Consider the following 15,857-nt stretch of genomic DNA (forward strand, 5'->3'; position numbering starts at 1 on the left):
CTCTCAACAAGCGGATTTATTAAATACATTTCAAAGTGACTTCATGGAAGTAGAAACGGAGAATCTTCAACTCAAAGCTAAAATTCAATCATTAGAAACAAAGATATCTGACCTAGAAGACAGATCCAGAAGAAAACAATCTTAAAATAAGAGGTGTCTCTGAAAGTGTCACAAATCAAGAACATGAAGCCGATCTACTAGATCTATGTCTATCAAAAGACTCAATTATGAAACACATCAGAAATAATCCACTCAAAGATGAAAACCACAAAGATATCACTTTCTTCTTTGACATTTCAGCAGCCACCTTAACAGCAAAAAGGCAATGCCAAGACTTAACAATGATTCTAAGACAAAATAAGATTAACTATCAATGGGGATTCCCAACCAAATTATTAATAAATTATGAAGGCATAATGCACAATTATACGGACCCAATGCAAGCAGAAGAACAACCGAAAAAGTGGAATAATTTAATATCGTAAAACCAAGGATGGTTTCTATAAGAACTTCGATTTTCTGTTTTGTTTTGTTTTTCCTTCTGATTCCCTCTCTTTCTCTCTCCTCGGAATTCCTATGATGTACTATAAATGAAAATTTTATCCAAACCATCGACAAGTCAAATAAGGGTCACTAATAATATTGAAAATGTACAAATCTATTTACTATTATCTTTATTATGTTATAATTAATCTACATGTTGGATAAATAGAAATTATTATTAAAGAAATAGCAATTGGAACTCTGAATCAAAAACAAAGCTCACAGAGCAAAAAAAAAGTTAATAGAGAAGAATTATTAGAGAATATGTAGAAGATATTTTTTTTTTTATATTTTCTGCACTATTCACTATATATGGTAATACAAAAAAGATGTGGTTAAAAAGGAAGGAACACGGTGTTAAATCTAACTATTAGATTTTCCATATATGGAAAAGATAATAAAAAGCAATGGAATTATATATAATATACTTAGTAAGAATATGAAAATGGTCTCACAAGTTAAGCACACAAAATGTAAGAATAAAGAATACACAAATATATCACATTTAGATCCTAAATTGGCTTTACCCAATATGATGGATTTTGACACAATGTAAAAGTTAGAAAATAGTTAGAAAAAGTTAGAAAATAGAATATAACAAGTTTAACTGATACATGATTAAAGACTTAATTGATAACACAAATATTTATTAGAAGTAAAGATAATACAACACTTATGAGATAAATACAATTGGTTTTATAAATAACACAAATTAATCTTTGAAACGAAGAAGATCCTAACAAATGTGATCAACAAGAGGGTCTCTATATACACTGTGTGCAGAATTATTAGGCAAATGAGTATTTTGACCACATCATCCTCTTTGTGCATGTTGTCTTACTCCAAGCTGTATAGCCTCGAAAGCCTACTACCAATTAAGCATATTAGGTGATGTGCATCTCTGTAATGAGAAGGGGTGTGGTCTAATGACATCAACACCCTATATCAGGTGTGCATAATTATTAGGCAACTTCCTTTCCTTTGGCAAAATGGGTCAAAAGAAGGAGTTGACAGGCTCAGAAAAGTCAAAAATAGTGAGATATCTTGCAGAGGGATGCAGCACTCTTAAAATTGCAAAGCTTCTGAAGCGTGATCATCGAACAATCAAGCGTTTCATTCAAAATAGTCAACAGGGTCGCAAGAAGCGTGTGGAGAAACCAAGGTGCAAAATAACTGCCCTCGAACTGAGAAAAGTCAAGCGTGCAGCTGCCAAGATGCCACTTGCCACCAGTTTGGCCATATTTCAGAGCTGCAACATCACTGGAGTGCCCGAAAGCACAAGGTGTGCAATACTCAGAGACATGGCCAAGGTAAGAAAGGCTGAAAGACGACCACCACTGAACAAGACACACAAGCTGAAACGTCAAGACTGGGCCAAGAAATATCTCAAGACTGATTTTTCTAAGGTTTTATGGACTGATGAAATGAGAGTGAGTCTTGATGGGCCAGATGGATGGATTGGTAAAGGGCAGAGAGCTCCAATCCGACTCAGACGCCAGCAAGGTGGAGGTGGAGTACTGGTTTGGGCTGGCATCATCAAAGATGAGCTTGTGGGGCCTTTTCGGGTTGAGGATGGAGTCAAGCTCAACTCCCAGTTTCTGGAAGACACCTTCTTCAAGCAGTGGTACAGGAAGAAGTCTGCATCCTTCAAGAAAAACATGATTTTCATGCAGGACAATGCTCCATCACACGCGTCCAAGTACTCCACAGTGTGGCTGGCAAGAAAGGGTATAAAATAAGAAAATCTAATGACATGGCCTCCTTGTTCACCTGATCTGAACCCCATTGAGAACCTGTGGTCCATCATCAAATGTGAGATTTACAAGAAGGGAAAACAGTACACCTCTCTGAACAGTGTCTGGGAGGCTGTGGTTGCTGCTGCACGCAATGTTGATGGCGAACAGATCAAAACACTGACAGAATCCATGGATGGCAGGCTTTTGAGTGTCCTTGCAAAGAAAGGTGGCTATATTGTTCACTGATTTGTTTTTGTTTTGTTTTTGAATGTCAGAAATGTATATTTGTGAATGTTGAGATGTTATATTGGTTTCACTGGTAAAAATAAATAATTGAAATGGGTATATATTTGTTTTTTGTTAAGTTGCCTAATAATTATGCACAATAATAGTCACCGGCACACACAGATATCCCCCTAAAATAGCTATAACTAAAAACAAACTAAAAACTCCTTCCAAAAATATTCAGCTTTGATATTAATGAGTTTTTTGGGTTCATTGAGAACATGGTTGTTGTTCAATAATAAAATTAATCCTCAAAAATACAACTTGCCTAATAATTCTGCACTCCCTGTATAGATGCTTTATAACAAATGAGGTAGAAGAAGTGGAGGGAAAGGGGAGAAATAATTTAGTAAAGTACATTTAATAATAATATTTATTTTTTTTTGTAAAGAAAAAGAAAAAAGGAAACTATATAAGGATAAATGTTAAAAGGCAGGGAGGTTTAATATGGATATAAAAATAAATACTAACGGAAACAAAATCATCTCTAATAAAATAAAATATGATAGAAAGTCAATGAAACTAGGTCAGATTAAAAATTAGTTTTCTGATCACACACGGTGTTTGTATAAAGTATGAATGGTATATGATTGTAGAGTATGAAAGAAGTTTTTTTCCCCCATTATGTATTAGTTAATTTTATAATTTCTCAGAGGGAACTAGTGCGGAGAAGAGTATGCTGGTTTGAAGAGCGTGAGGCTCAAATCAATAGAACAAATATAAATGACTATACAAAGGGTGATGTACCAGCGCTGATATTCCAATACAATCTGTTACGACAATTAGTGAAATGTTTAGTGACTAGCTGCTAAAACACTATAATCTTTTCGTGCGAGAATCTAGAAAAAATCTATTGGTGGAGCGCTACAGTGGTCTAGACTTTATATACTGGTACTGTGTAGTGAAGTATACAAATATGAACAATATACCTTTAAATGATTTTCTACTTTAGTGTCCTAGTAAAGGTTTGGTTTGCCTTTAAAATATAAAATATAAAAAACATATCATAGTGCAGACCGTCAGTATTTATATAATATAAAAGTATAACGACAAGTCATTAGTGATGTCCCGAACTGTTCGCCAGGAACTGTTCGCTGGCGAACATAGGTTGTTCGTGGCGAACGCGGCGGGCGAACATATGCGATGGTCGGTCCGCCCCCTATTCGTCATCATTGAGTAAACTTTTACCCTGTACCTCACAGTCAGTAGACTCATTCCAGCCAATCAGCAGCAGACCCTCCCTCCCAGACCCTCCCACCTCCATGACGAATAGGGGGCGGACCGACCATCGCATATGTTCGCCCGCCGCGTTCGCCACGAACAAGCTATGTTTGCCGGCGTACGGTTCCCGGCGAACAGTTCGGGACATCACTACAAGTCATCACTCACAATATATAGAGCTAATATTTATAGCTCAATTTTCTCATTTTTGGGGTCCATTGAGGCGACCCTTTCCCTTCTTTATAGTTGGTGTCCTCAGCGTTCTATATAAAATGGTAAAATAGACACATATGGTGTAATAACGTAGTTGTCACGGGTAATAATGTAAAAGTAAGTATAATACTCACAGACCCAGAGCCATTTCCTAGGCTCAGTTCAAATCGCATATGTGGTTAAGGACCACAATCCTTTTTTTTTTTTTTTTTTTAATCGCAGGAAAATGCCATAAGTGTATTTTTTTTTTTATTCTTTATTTTATTTGTGCATAGCGTGACAACAGGCGTGCAGAGCCACAACAGCAGCTGCAAGCGTTTTCATGGCATTACATAGTGTGGCAGTTTAAACAGCAAATTTTTTGCTTTGTACAACATGAAAACAACAGGCTATGTGAAAATAGTAGTTTGCGCCAGACATACCTGGCTAAATGCTCATCTGCCAAAGACAGTGACGCTTAAGGTGATGGTAGGGTCTACAGCAGTGATGGCGAACCTATGGCACACGTGCCACAGGGTGCACGTCGAGCCCCCTCTGTGGGCACGCGGCCACAGGTCGCCGGAGGGAGGGAGGAAGGGTGCGCTCAGCCGGCGCAACCATAAGGCAGCACAAGTGGCCGCCTTAGGGTGCACCGGCCTGGCGAGCGCAAAACCGGCAGGAGGTGAGCGCATAGCGCTCCCTCCTGCCAGGCACTCTGTCTAGCGTGGCCGAGCGCGCCACGGTACAGGAACTTATGTCTCCTGTACCGGGGCGGACGGAAATGGAGTGCTCACAGAGAGAGCACTTCCTGTCCGGCTGGGTACAGGAAACTGAGCTCCGCAGTGCACTTGGCCACGCTACAAGGTAGGAGATCAAGGAGGAAAGAAAACTGAGGGAGAGATGGGGTGGAGAAAACTGAGTGTGGGATGGGAGGAGAAAACTGAGTGTGGGATGGGGGGAAAGAAAACTGAGGGAGGGATGGGGGAAAGAAAACTGAGGGAGGGATGGGGGAAAGAAAACTGAGGGAGGGATGGGGGGAGAAAACAGGGAGAGATGGGGGGAGAAAACAGGGAGAGATGGGGGGGAGAAAACAGGGAGAGATGGGGGAGAAAACAGGGAGAGATGGGGGGGAGAAAACAGGGAGAGATGGGGGAAAGAAAACTGAGGGAGGGATGGGGGAAAGAAAACTGAGGGAGGGATGGGGAAAGAAAACTGAGGGAGGGATGGGGGAAAGAAAACTGAGGGAGGGATGGGGGAAAGAAAACTGAGGGAGGGATGGGGGAAAGAAAACTGAGGGAGGGATGGGGGAAAGAAAACTGAGGGAGGGATGGGGGAAAGAAAACTGAGTGTGGGATGGGGAAAGAAAACTGAGGGAGGGATGGGGGAAAGAAAACTGAGGGAGGGATGGGGGAGAAAACTGAGTGTGGGATGGGGGGAGAAAACTGAGAGAGGGATGGGGGAAAGAAAGCAGAGAGGGATGGGGGAGAAAACTGAGAGAGGGATGGGGGGAGAAAACTGAGGGAGGGATGGGGGGAGAAAACTGAGGGAGGGATGGGGGAAAAGAAAACAGTGGGGGGAGGGGGGGATGACATACACACACACAGCACCCCTGCCCTACACACATCACCCCACCCACACACACACACACCACCGCACATCACCCCACAAACACATCACCCTACACACAAACACATCACCCCACACACAAACACATACACTGTATCCCTCAATGCAGTGTGTACACTCAGCAGTCTGTCCGTGTGTGTACACTCAGCAGTCTGTCCGTGTGTGTGTACACTCAGCAGTCTGTCCGTGTGTGTGTACACTCAGCAGTCTGTCCGTGTGTGTGTACACTCAGCAGTCTTTCTGTGTGTGTGTGTACACTCAGCAGTCTGTCCGTGTGTGTGTACACTCAGCAGTCTGTCCGTGTGTGTGTACACTCAGCAGTCTGTCCGTGTGTGTGTACACTCAGCAGTCTGTCCGTGTGTGTGTACACTCAGCAGTCTGTCCGTGTGTGTGTACACTCAGCAGTCTGTGTGTGTGTGTACTGCAGTCTGCATGTGTACTCAGCAGTCTGTGTGTGTACTCAGCAGTCTGTGTGTGTGTGTGTGTATTTAGCAGTCTGTGTGTTCTCAGCAGTCTGTGTGTGTATTCAGCAGTCTGCTAAATACAGACAGACTGCTTAATACCCATGCAGACAGACTGCTTAATACCCATACAGACAGACTGCTTAATACCCATACAGACAGACTGCCGAGCACACACACAAACTGCTTAATACACACACAGAGATGTTAATTAGTTCGGACAACTGTATGAGTTGTTTTTTTCTAAACTTAAACCTCAGTATTCAGGTTTAATTGCCGTTTTGGCACTTTGAGGGGAAAAAAATTGGCATGTATTACGGTCTGGGCACTCGGGCTCAAAAAGGTTCACTGGTCTACAGCATTGCCCTCTTTTTTTAAATTTTTTTATTCTTTTCTTCCCCACAGGAGGGAGGCGTTTGAACTTGAGTCAGTATTACTATAGTTTTGGTTCTTGCTTAGTTGATTATCAGTATGGACATATCAGAGAGTAGAAAGCAGAGGAGTAACAAACAGGGAGAGTAGTTCATGTGCATTTGTCCTAGCATTAGCTATTTGACGTTGTGAGTTGTGTTACTGTGTGGTTATGTTATGCTAGTTTCCGTAAATGCTATGCCTGAGATGCTTTCCTAGCCCTGTGCCCTGGTGAAAGTGTTGAGAGCGAACCCCAAGTGTGTTGCTTGTCCGCGTGTGCCTTAGTGTGCTCTAAGACTATTTAGGAGTCGCTTTTGGAACCTTCACTCCAAGGTTTCCTCTGTCAGGCTAGGCATTCATATAAATCGTTTAGGTATTAAGCTACTCTGGCAAGCTAGGCAGACATTTCTTGTTAAAAACGTTTTATATATGAGCTATTCTGGCAAGCTAGGCATACATTTCACGTTAAAAACATTTATATAGTAAGCTACTCTAGCGAGCTAGGCATACTTTTATGTCAAAAACATTTATTTAGTAAGCTACTCTGGCGAGCTAGGCATACATTTCATGTCAAAAACATTTATTTAGTAAGCTACTCTGGCGAGCTAGACAGACATTTCTTGTTAAAAACGTTTATATAGTTACATAGTTACATAGCTGAAAAGAGACTTGCGCCCATCAAGTTCAGCCTTCCTCACATTTGTTTTTTTGCTGTTGATCCAAAAGAAGGCAAAAAAAAAAACAGTTTGAAGCACAATTTTGCAACAAGCTAGGAAAAAAAATTCCTTCTTGACCCCAGAATGGCAGTCAGATTTATCCTTGGATCAAGCAGTTATTGCCCTACATTGAAAGATTATATCCTTGAATATTCTGTTTTTGCAAGTATGCATCTAGTAGCTGTTTGAACATCTGTATGGACTCTGATAAAACCACTTGTTCAGGCAGAGAATTCCACATCCTGATTGTTCTTGCAGTAAACAAAACCTTTCCTTTGCCTTAGACGAAATCTTCTTTCTTCCAGTCTAAACGCATGGCCTCGTGTCCTATGTAAAATCCGGTTTGTGAATAGATTTCCACACAATGGTTTGTATTGGCCCCGAATATATTTGTATAATGTTATCATATCCCCTCTCAGGCGACGTATTTCTAAACTAAATAGGTTTAAATTTGTTAACCTATTTGCTATAGTGAGCTATTCTGGCAAGCAAGGCATACATTTCATGTCAAAAACATTTATTTAGTAAGCTACTCTGGCGAGCTAGGCAGACATGTCACGTTAAAAACATTTATATAGTAAGCTACTCTGGTGAACTAAGCATACTTGTTCTGCTGAGTTTCAACTATATGCTAAGTTTATATGGCTCATAAGTGTATTTTTACAGAAAAATACTTTATCACTTAAGTATTTAAAAACCATTTTTTTTAAAATATACATATAAAAAATTACACTTATACCGGCAATATAAGTCCAATGACAGAAAGTTTCTGCTTACAAAGTCCCCAGGATGCATTTCGCCGATGGCTTCCTCAGCTGGGTGAAATTTCTGTATGCTTTCCTCAGACTGTTTCCTGCTTTAAATACCCCTTTAATAGGGGAATTATTTCTTTCAGGCTTGTCATTTTGCGGGCTTTCATCATGGCAATGGTGACTCCCCGCATTTCAAGCCTCATTCCAATGTTGTATTCGTCTATGGTGTTTTCGGGTTGATTACGTCACTTCCGGTTTTGCGGTTCATTGTGCGTTCTGGCTATTATTTCCTTATTCATTGCCGGACCGTGAAGGGGGAAGAACACATTACAGGGAAATCCAGTATTACTATATTTCTGATGCTCTTTAAAAGGCATTATGCTATCTATAACAATTTTTAATAAAAGGATTTTTTTATACACATTACAAAATGATACCACTTGTCATTTTTCTTAATACAAGATCTATTATGTATACACTATATTCTTCTCTACTTAAGCAATATGCTTATTTGGAGTTTCTTGTATATGAATGTATTTGTAAAAGCAATATGCTTATTTGGAGTTTCTGGTGTATGAATGTGTTATTAAGCCTTATTTAACCTTATTGAACAATGTCATTTCCCAAACGTGCGATCTCATATATAACATTTTCTTCGAGTTAAAATATCATTTTCCTTGACTTTTCATCTTTTTTAAACAGTCAAAAGTTATTGCTAATTTATTCTCATATATCTATTTACTTTGCATTTATACAGTTTATACACTCACAAAAATGTTTTATTAAATACATTTAAAAATAAATAAAAAATTAGGACATATTAAAGCTGTGTAAAAACAGCAAAAAATATATATACACTACCGCAACAACATATAAGTCCTTGTGTAGAAATCAATGCATGTCTAATGTGTAGAAATCAATGCATGTTGCATGCAGGGGATGCCAGGAATGTGACTTGGTATCTCAGCTGTTCCTTGCCTGTGAAACCAGAAGCCCTGAAAATGGAGTGCCCTCTTGCTCCCCCCTAGACATGAGGGACATGAATGCAGACAGATATGGAGGAAAGTGGGACTTTGTGTGTGTATGTGCATGTGTACAGGGCCGACCCAAGACATTGTGATCCTTGGGTCCAAGGATGAAATACCCCCCTCACCCAAACCACGCTCGCCAAAACATGCCTACATCCATTATATTAAATTATAATTAATTTTTGCCATTGTTTGCAACTTTGGCAAACACCAGGGTTCTGTGAATAATCACTTAAAGCACCACTCTAGTGCCAGGAAAACATACTCGTTTTCCTGGCACTAGAGTGCCCTGAGGGTGCCCCCACCCTCAGGATCCCCCTCCCGCCCGGCTCTGGAAAGGGGAAAAGGGGTAAAACTTACCTTTTTCCAGCGCTGGGCGGGGAGATCTCTGCCTCCGATCCTCCTCCGTTCCGCCCTGTCGGCTGAATGCGCACGAGCGGCAAGAGCTGCACGCGCATTCAGCCGGTCGCATAGGAAAGCATTTACAATGCTTTCCTATGGACGCTTGCGTGCTCTCACTGTGATTTTCACAGTGAGAATCACGCAAGCGCCTCTAGCGGCTGTCAATGAGACAGCCACTAGAGGATTTGGGGGAAGGCTTAACCCATTAATAAACATAGCAGTTTCTCTGAAACTGCTATGTTTATAAAAAAAATGGGTTAACCCTAGCTGGACCTGGCACCCAGACCACTTCATTAAGCTGAAGTGGTCTGGGTGCCTAGAGTGGTCCTTTAAATCCATCACCAATGAAGAGGCCATGAGTGTTTATGTGTGTGTGACTATTTAATAAATGTTTTGTTACGCCATCCATACCACATTGCCCACATGCCACACTGTGTATATTGATTTCAGTTTGCCGCCTTTTATTATCCATATGCCACATTTTGTAATTTGCCTGTATTTTATTATACCCACTTAATGCCAACTTACATACATTTATGTCAGTTTGCATCCCTCTTTACTATACCTATCTATCGTGGCCTATAGATTTCAGACTGCCTCTATTTTATTATGGCCACAACCTGCCACACTGTCTATTATATTATCCTCACATCAAGTCACATCGCCCACACATCACATTGACTACAGTTTTCCAGGTCTCCTCTGTTTTATCATGCCACATTGTCCACACATCACATTGACTACAGTTTTTCAGGTTTCCTCTGTTTTATCATGCCCCTTCATGACACATTATTGAGCAGAGTAAGTGATGAGAACCGCACTCAGTCCCAACGGCCAAGGGTGCTCCAGAGCAGGACCAGCAATCCCAGTACAATAATCCAAGAAGAAAAAACTCACAGGCACTCCAACTTCAAGCCGCAGGCAGATTTATTATGACAGAATGCAACGCAATTCTTTTTTTTTTTTCTCCTTCATGACACATTGTCTACATTTCGGTTTGCATAACTTTATTATATCCATATTCCACAATTCCTACAATTATTTCAGTTTGCCTCCTTTTACTATGCCCACATGTAAACATCCTATTGTAAAAGCTTTATATAGATGTAGCCCCCTTTTGCTCTGTACTGGGCAGTGGCCTTGGGAACTCATGGACCAATGCATGGGCTGGAACAGGTCAGGAGTCGTGAGACTCTGCAGAAGTATAGGGAGATTTACCTTTTTCATATTACGTACACCTACACTTATTATATATTATTTTGTTCAGGAGAAACAGGGCTTTTTATTTAACACAAAATATTCAAATATATTAAAACATTTAATGTGAATAAAATCTAAAACATTTTGAGAAATGTAAAAAAAATTCTGCATGACATTTTAACTGTGAATGTCATAATAATGTTAGCTTTTACTGCAATAAAATACCCATGTACAGGTTTTATGAGGTTCTGGAAAACCACAGGGTTAAATATAGGGCTTTCCCTGTTTTTAGTTTTTACACATTACAATTTGCCGTATGGTTGCTGGGCCTATGTTGCCCATGTATTTAAAATGCAGTATGCCCAGTCTTTTTTAGTAGCCACTTAGACACAAATGCTGACCAAAGTTTGCATTCTGTTTTGTTTTTTTATATTATCAGCATGATATGTTTTATTGCTTTAAAACACTCTTAATCGTGTTCAGTAATATCCCAAGAGTATAACAGTACCCCCTCCCTACCCCTCCAATGTCTAGGTTTCATGTTTTTTTGATAGATTTGGAAAGTTACAGGGTCAAATATAAAACTTGCCAATTTGTTTTTGCACATTGAAATTTGTCAGATTGCTTATGTTGCCTTTAATACCGTATAGCAGCCCAAGAATGTAAATTACCCACATCATTGCATACCATTAGAAAAAGTAGATAACCAAGGGTATTCAAAATGCCCAGTCTTTTTTAGTATCCAAAGTTAGTGTTCATATTTGTCTTTTGCAGTTTTCACACAAAAATTGCATTTTCACTTATAATATCATCATAGCGATACGTTTAATAGTTGTAATAGTTGTGTTCAGCAAAGTCTCCTGAGTACAAGAGTACCCAACATATACAGGTTTTATGGTGGTTTGGAGAGTTACAGGGTTAAATATAGGGCTTGCAGCAGGACACGAAGGCTCATATTGCATATCCCTTTCTCTACTGTCCACCAATAGCAGCAAAGAATACAAACAGAATGAACATGTAATGTAAACACAGTGACATAGGTCACTCACCGTATAAGTCTCACTTTAACCCCTTAAGGACTGAGCCAAATGAACACGTTTTGATCAAAATAAAATGTAAACAAAACTTGGAATATGACTATATGTCCGTTCAACCATAATTCACCTCTTTCATATTAAGTGCACCCACACTTATTATATACCATTTTATTCAGGAGAAATAAAAAAAATGTGAGAAATTAAGACTTTTTTTTTTTTTTTTTTAGTTCTGCATGACATTTTAACTGTGACTGTCATAATACTGTTTGCTTTTACTGCAATAAAATACATATGTTTGTATACAGCGATGTCTCATGTGTACAGTACCCCTATGTACAGGTTGTCAGGATATTTATATCGGCAGACATTTTGTGCTATAATAGAAATTAAAATGTATATTGGCAGAATCACTCTGAACAGAGCAGACTCCATTTTGTTATTTTCAAGCTAACAAAAGACAAAGATTTCCCTCCTTTCTGTAACACTAACCACTAGCCTGAACTAAGGAATGCTTTGTATAAACAAACCAAGTGATACACTGAGTCTAACAAAGAAGGGAGATGGAATACTCTTCTTAATGTTGGCTTCACACAAGAAAGCCAGACACCAGTGACCAGATAAGACTGGTAATTCATTTTACTTTCTAAATTTTATAAGATTCCCATTGTAAGTGAAAAGGTGAGACTGAGTTTATAACTGTCATTTTAGAAATTACAGCAGGAATTGGAGACACACTGTCTGAAGAAAGCCCAAAGAAACTCTTTGAACTGACAGAAAACTTAAATTATAGGCAACCATAAAGATAAGCTAAATAACGTCAGAATAGTCACCAGGAAAAGTTAACTCTTTCCTGGATAGGTATGTTTAGTGGGACGAGACTGCCCTCTATAGACAAAATACTTAAATTGCTATCTCGAAGGTAACCACACCTCCAGTTTTCTATTGGTCTATCACCTAGTGACGAACAGATAATTTTTCCCTTTAAAAAGTTAAGACAAAGGGAAGAGAGAGGCTAAGTCAAAGAGTCGGAGTTGAAGTGAGTTGGAGTTTGGGTTTCAGATTCGACCATGCAGAGAAATCCATGACAGATATCCACTCCAAGGCACTCAGAATTTCTTACACACCAATCACACATCCATTCAGTTCCTGAGACTACCTACTCATCTGATGAGAATGTCTACTCAACTGGTAATTATACTGGTTTCATTTAATTAATCTAAATTAATTAAAATTTTCTAATAGCATGATATATGACTGGATAAATCACGATCAGATTTCAATATTTAGAAATCTTAGTTACCGTATATACTCGAGTATAAGCCGAGTTTTTCAGCACATTTTTTGTGCCAACTCGGCTTATACTCGAGTCAATAGTCTGTATTATGGCAATTTGCATTGCCATAATACAGACTGGGGGCTGTGGGGGCTGTCAGAGCTGTAACTTACCTCTCCTGCAGCTCCTGTCAGCTCCCTCCACCTCCGCGCCGGTCCGTGCAGCTCTTCTGTCAGCTCCCACTGCGGCTCTCGCGAGATTTACACTGGGAGCTGACCGAGGTGCTGAACGGATGGCGCGGAGGTGGAGGGAGCTGACAGGAGCTGCAGGAGAGGTAAGTGCTCTCCGCCAGCCCCCCTGCCCCCCACTGAACTGCCAATGCCACTGGACCACCAGGGAAGGAGAGCCCCCTCCCTGCCATGTATCAAGCAGGGAGGGGGGACGAAAAAAAATATAAATAATAATTAAATAAAAAATAATAAGAAGAAATATTAATAAAAAAAAAAAATTAAAATAATTTTAAAAATAATAATAAAATTGCCCACCCCCCACCAAGGCTCTGCAACACACACACACACTGCACTCATATACACACACACACTGCACACATACACATACACTGCACTCACACACACACTGCACTCATACACACACACACTGCACTCATACACACACACTGCACTCATACACACACACACTGCACTCATACACACACACTGCACTCATACACACACACTGCACTCATACACACGCTGCACTCATACACACACGCTGCATTCATACACACACGCTGCACTCATACACACACGCTGCACTCATACACACACGCTGCACTCATACACACGCTGCACTCATACACACACACTGCATTCATTATACACACACTGTAAATAAATATTCAATTCATATATTTTTTTTAGGATCTAATTTTATTTAGAAATTTACCAGTAGCTGCTGCATTTCCCACCCTAGTCTTATACTCGAGTCAATAAGTTTTCCCAGTTTTTTGGGGTAAAATTAGGGGCCTCGGCTTATATTCGGGTCGGCTTATACTCGAGTATATACGGTAACTAAGAAATATATAGTTATAACCATTCCATTCTGCAGATGGAATTAGAATAATGATGTATTAATTTGACATATCACATGTTAGCATATCGTGATATTTATCCAGGTGTATTGATTTGCTCTAAAATAAGATAAAATATCTGTTTAGGCAAGTTACAATTTCAGCTTGTAGAATCTGGTAGATTATTTTTATTTGATGGTTACAGGAAATGACTAATGAGCTGGTTTAGATGTTGTGTTAATTAAAATTACATGAAATAGGATAATATATGCCTAGAAGGACCTAACCAGCATTGAAAGGGTTATTCTAACTGTTAGCTAAAGTTTTATGGCCTTACGCTGCAAGCTGTGTGAAAGAAAGCTTTTCTGTGTGTGTAAGTTTCACTTTCGTTCTTTGTGAAGCCCATCATAAATCTTGTCTTGACAATTGAAGCTCTTAACCATTGGAATGTGTATTGCTATTGTATTGCATATCATGTTATACTAAATATTTATTGATTATTATCACGCATGTTACATATTATTATTATTTAAACTGTCACAATAAATTGTATCTATTTTTATAACAAATTGTGATTTTATTCATATGGAATACATTTCACTTACATGATAACGATCTGTGGGATCTGAGAATTGAAATAGTGGGCAATTCTCAACTGTTTACTATTATCATCCCATAAATATCCCCACAAGGTTTATGGTGTTTTGAGAAGTTACAGGGTCAAATATAGCATGTTACATTTTTCATTTTTTTCACATTGAAATTCGCCAGATTACGTTGCCTTTGAGACCATATGGTAGGCCAGGAATGAGAATTACCCCCATGATGGTATACCATTTGCAATAGTAGACTACCAAGGTATTGCAAATGGGGTATGTCCAGTATTTTTAAGTAGCCACTTAGTCACAAACACTGGCCAAAGTAAGCATTAATATATGTATGTGTGTGCAAAACACTAATGTGAACGCCAATTTTGGCCAGTGTTTGTGAGTGAGTGGCTACTAAAAAAGACTTGACAAACCCTATTTGCAATACCTTGGGTTGTCTACTTTAATATCAAAAACGTAAAACATATCACAAGAATTATATCGTCAGTGTAAGTGCCGTTTGTGTGTGAAAAATGCAAAAAAAATCACTTTCACTGATGGTACACTAATATTTGTTTTCAGCGAAGTCTCCCAAGTAAAGCAGTGCCTCCCATGTACAGGTTTTATGGTGTCTTGAAAAGTTACAGGGTTAAATATAGTGCTAGCAAATGAAATTCTCTGGACTTCCTGTCTGGGTTATCAGACAAGTCCCGCAAATTGTAATTAATTAATAAAATGACTTAATTATGTAAAACCTTTTACATAAATATATATATATATATCATTTTTAAAAATTATTTTTATTTATATATATATATATATATATATATATATATATAGTGGTGGAAAGCTGGAACTTCTTTTAACCCCTTAAGGACCAAACTTCTGGAATAAAATGGCATCATGACATGTCACACATGTCATGTGTCCTTAAGGGGTTAAAGGAACATAAATAAATGAAAATGAAACATAGTTGTCAGGATACGATCCTGACAGGTAGTGGCACTAAACCCAGACCACTTCTGAGCCAAGAGCTCCAGCTCTGACTGGGCCTCTCCTCGCTAGCCATCTGTGAACAGTGGTACAGTCGGATTTCTCAACCTGCGCTCTGATGTCACCATGGATTATTGCCCCCTCCCTGCAGAGGAGCTAAGAAGGAGGGAGGCAAACGTAATAAAAATAAAATGCATTACCATGTGAGGAGACAATATTTTACTATGTCTCTCATCCCCCCCTACTCTGTCACCCTGCCTCGATAACTCACCCCCAACATTGTTCACTAAGTTCACAATCAGCCCCCTTACACTAGTCACCTCAG

This window comes from Pelobates fuscus, chromosome 4 (genome assembly GCF_036172605.1).
Source record: "Pelobates fuscus isolate aPelFus1 chromosome 4, aPelFus1.pri, whole genome shotgun sequence".
NCBI lineage: Eukaryota > Metazoa > Chordata > Amphibia > Anura > Pelobatidae > Pelobates > Pelobates fuscus.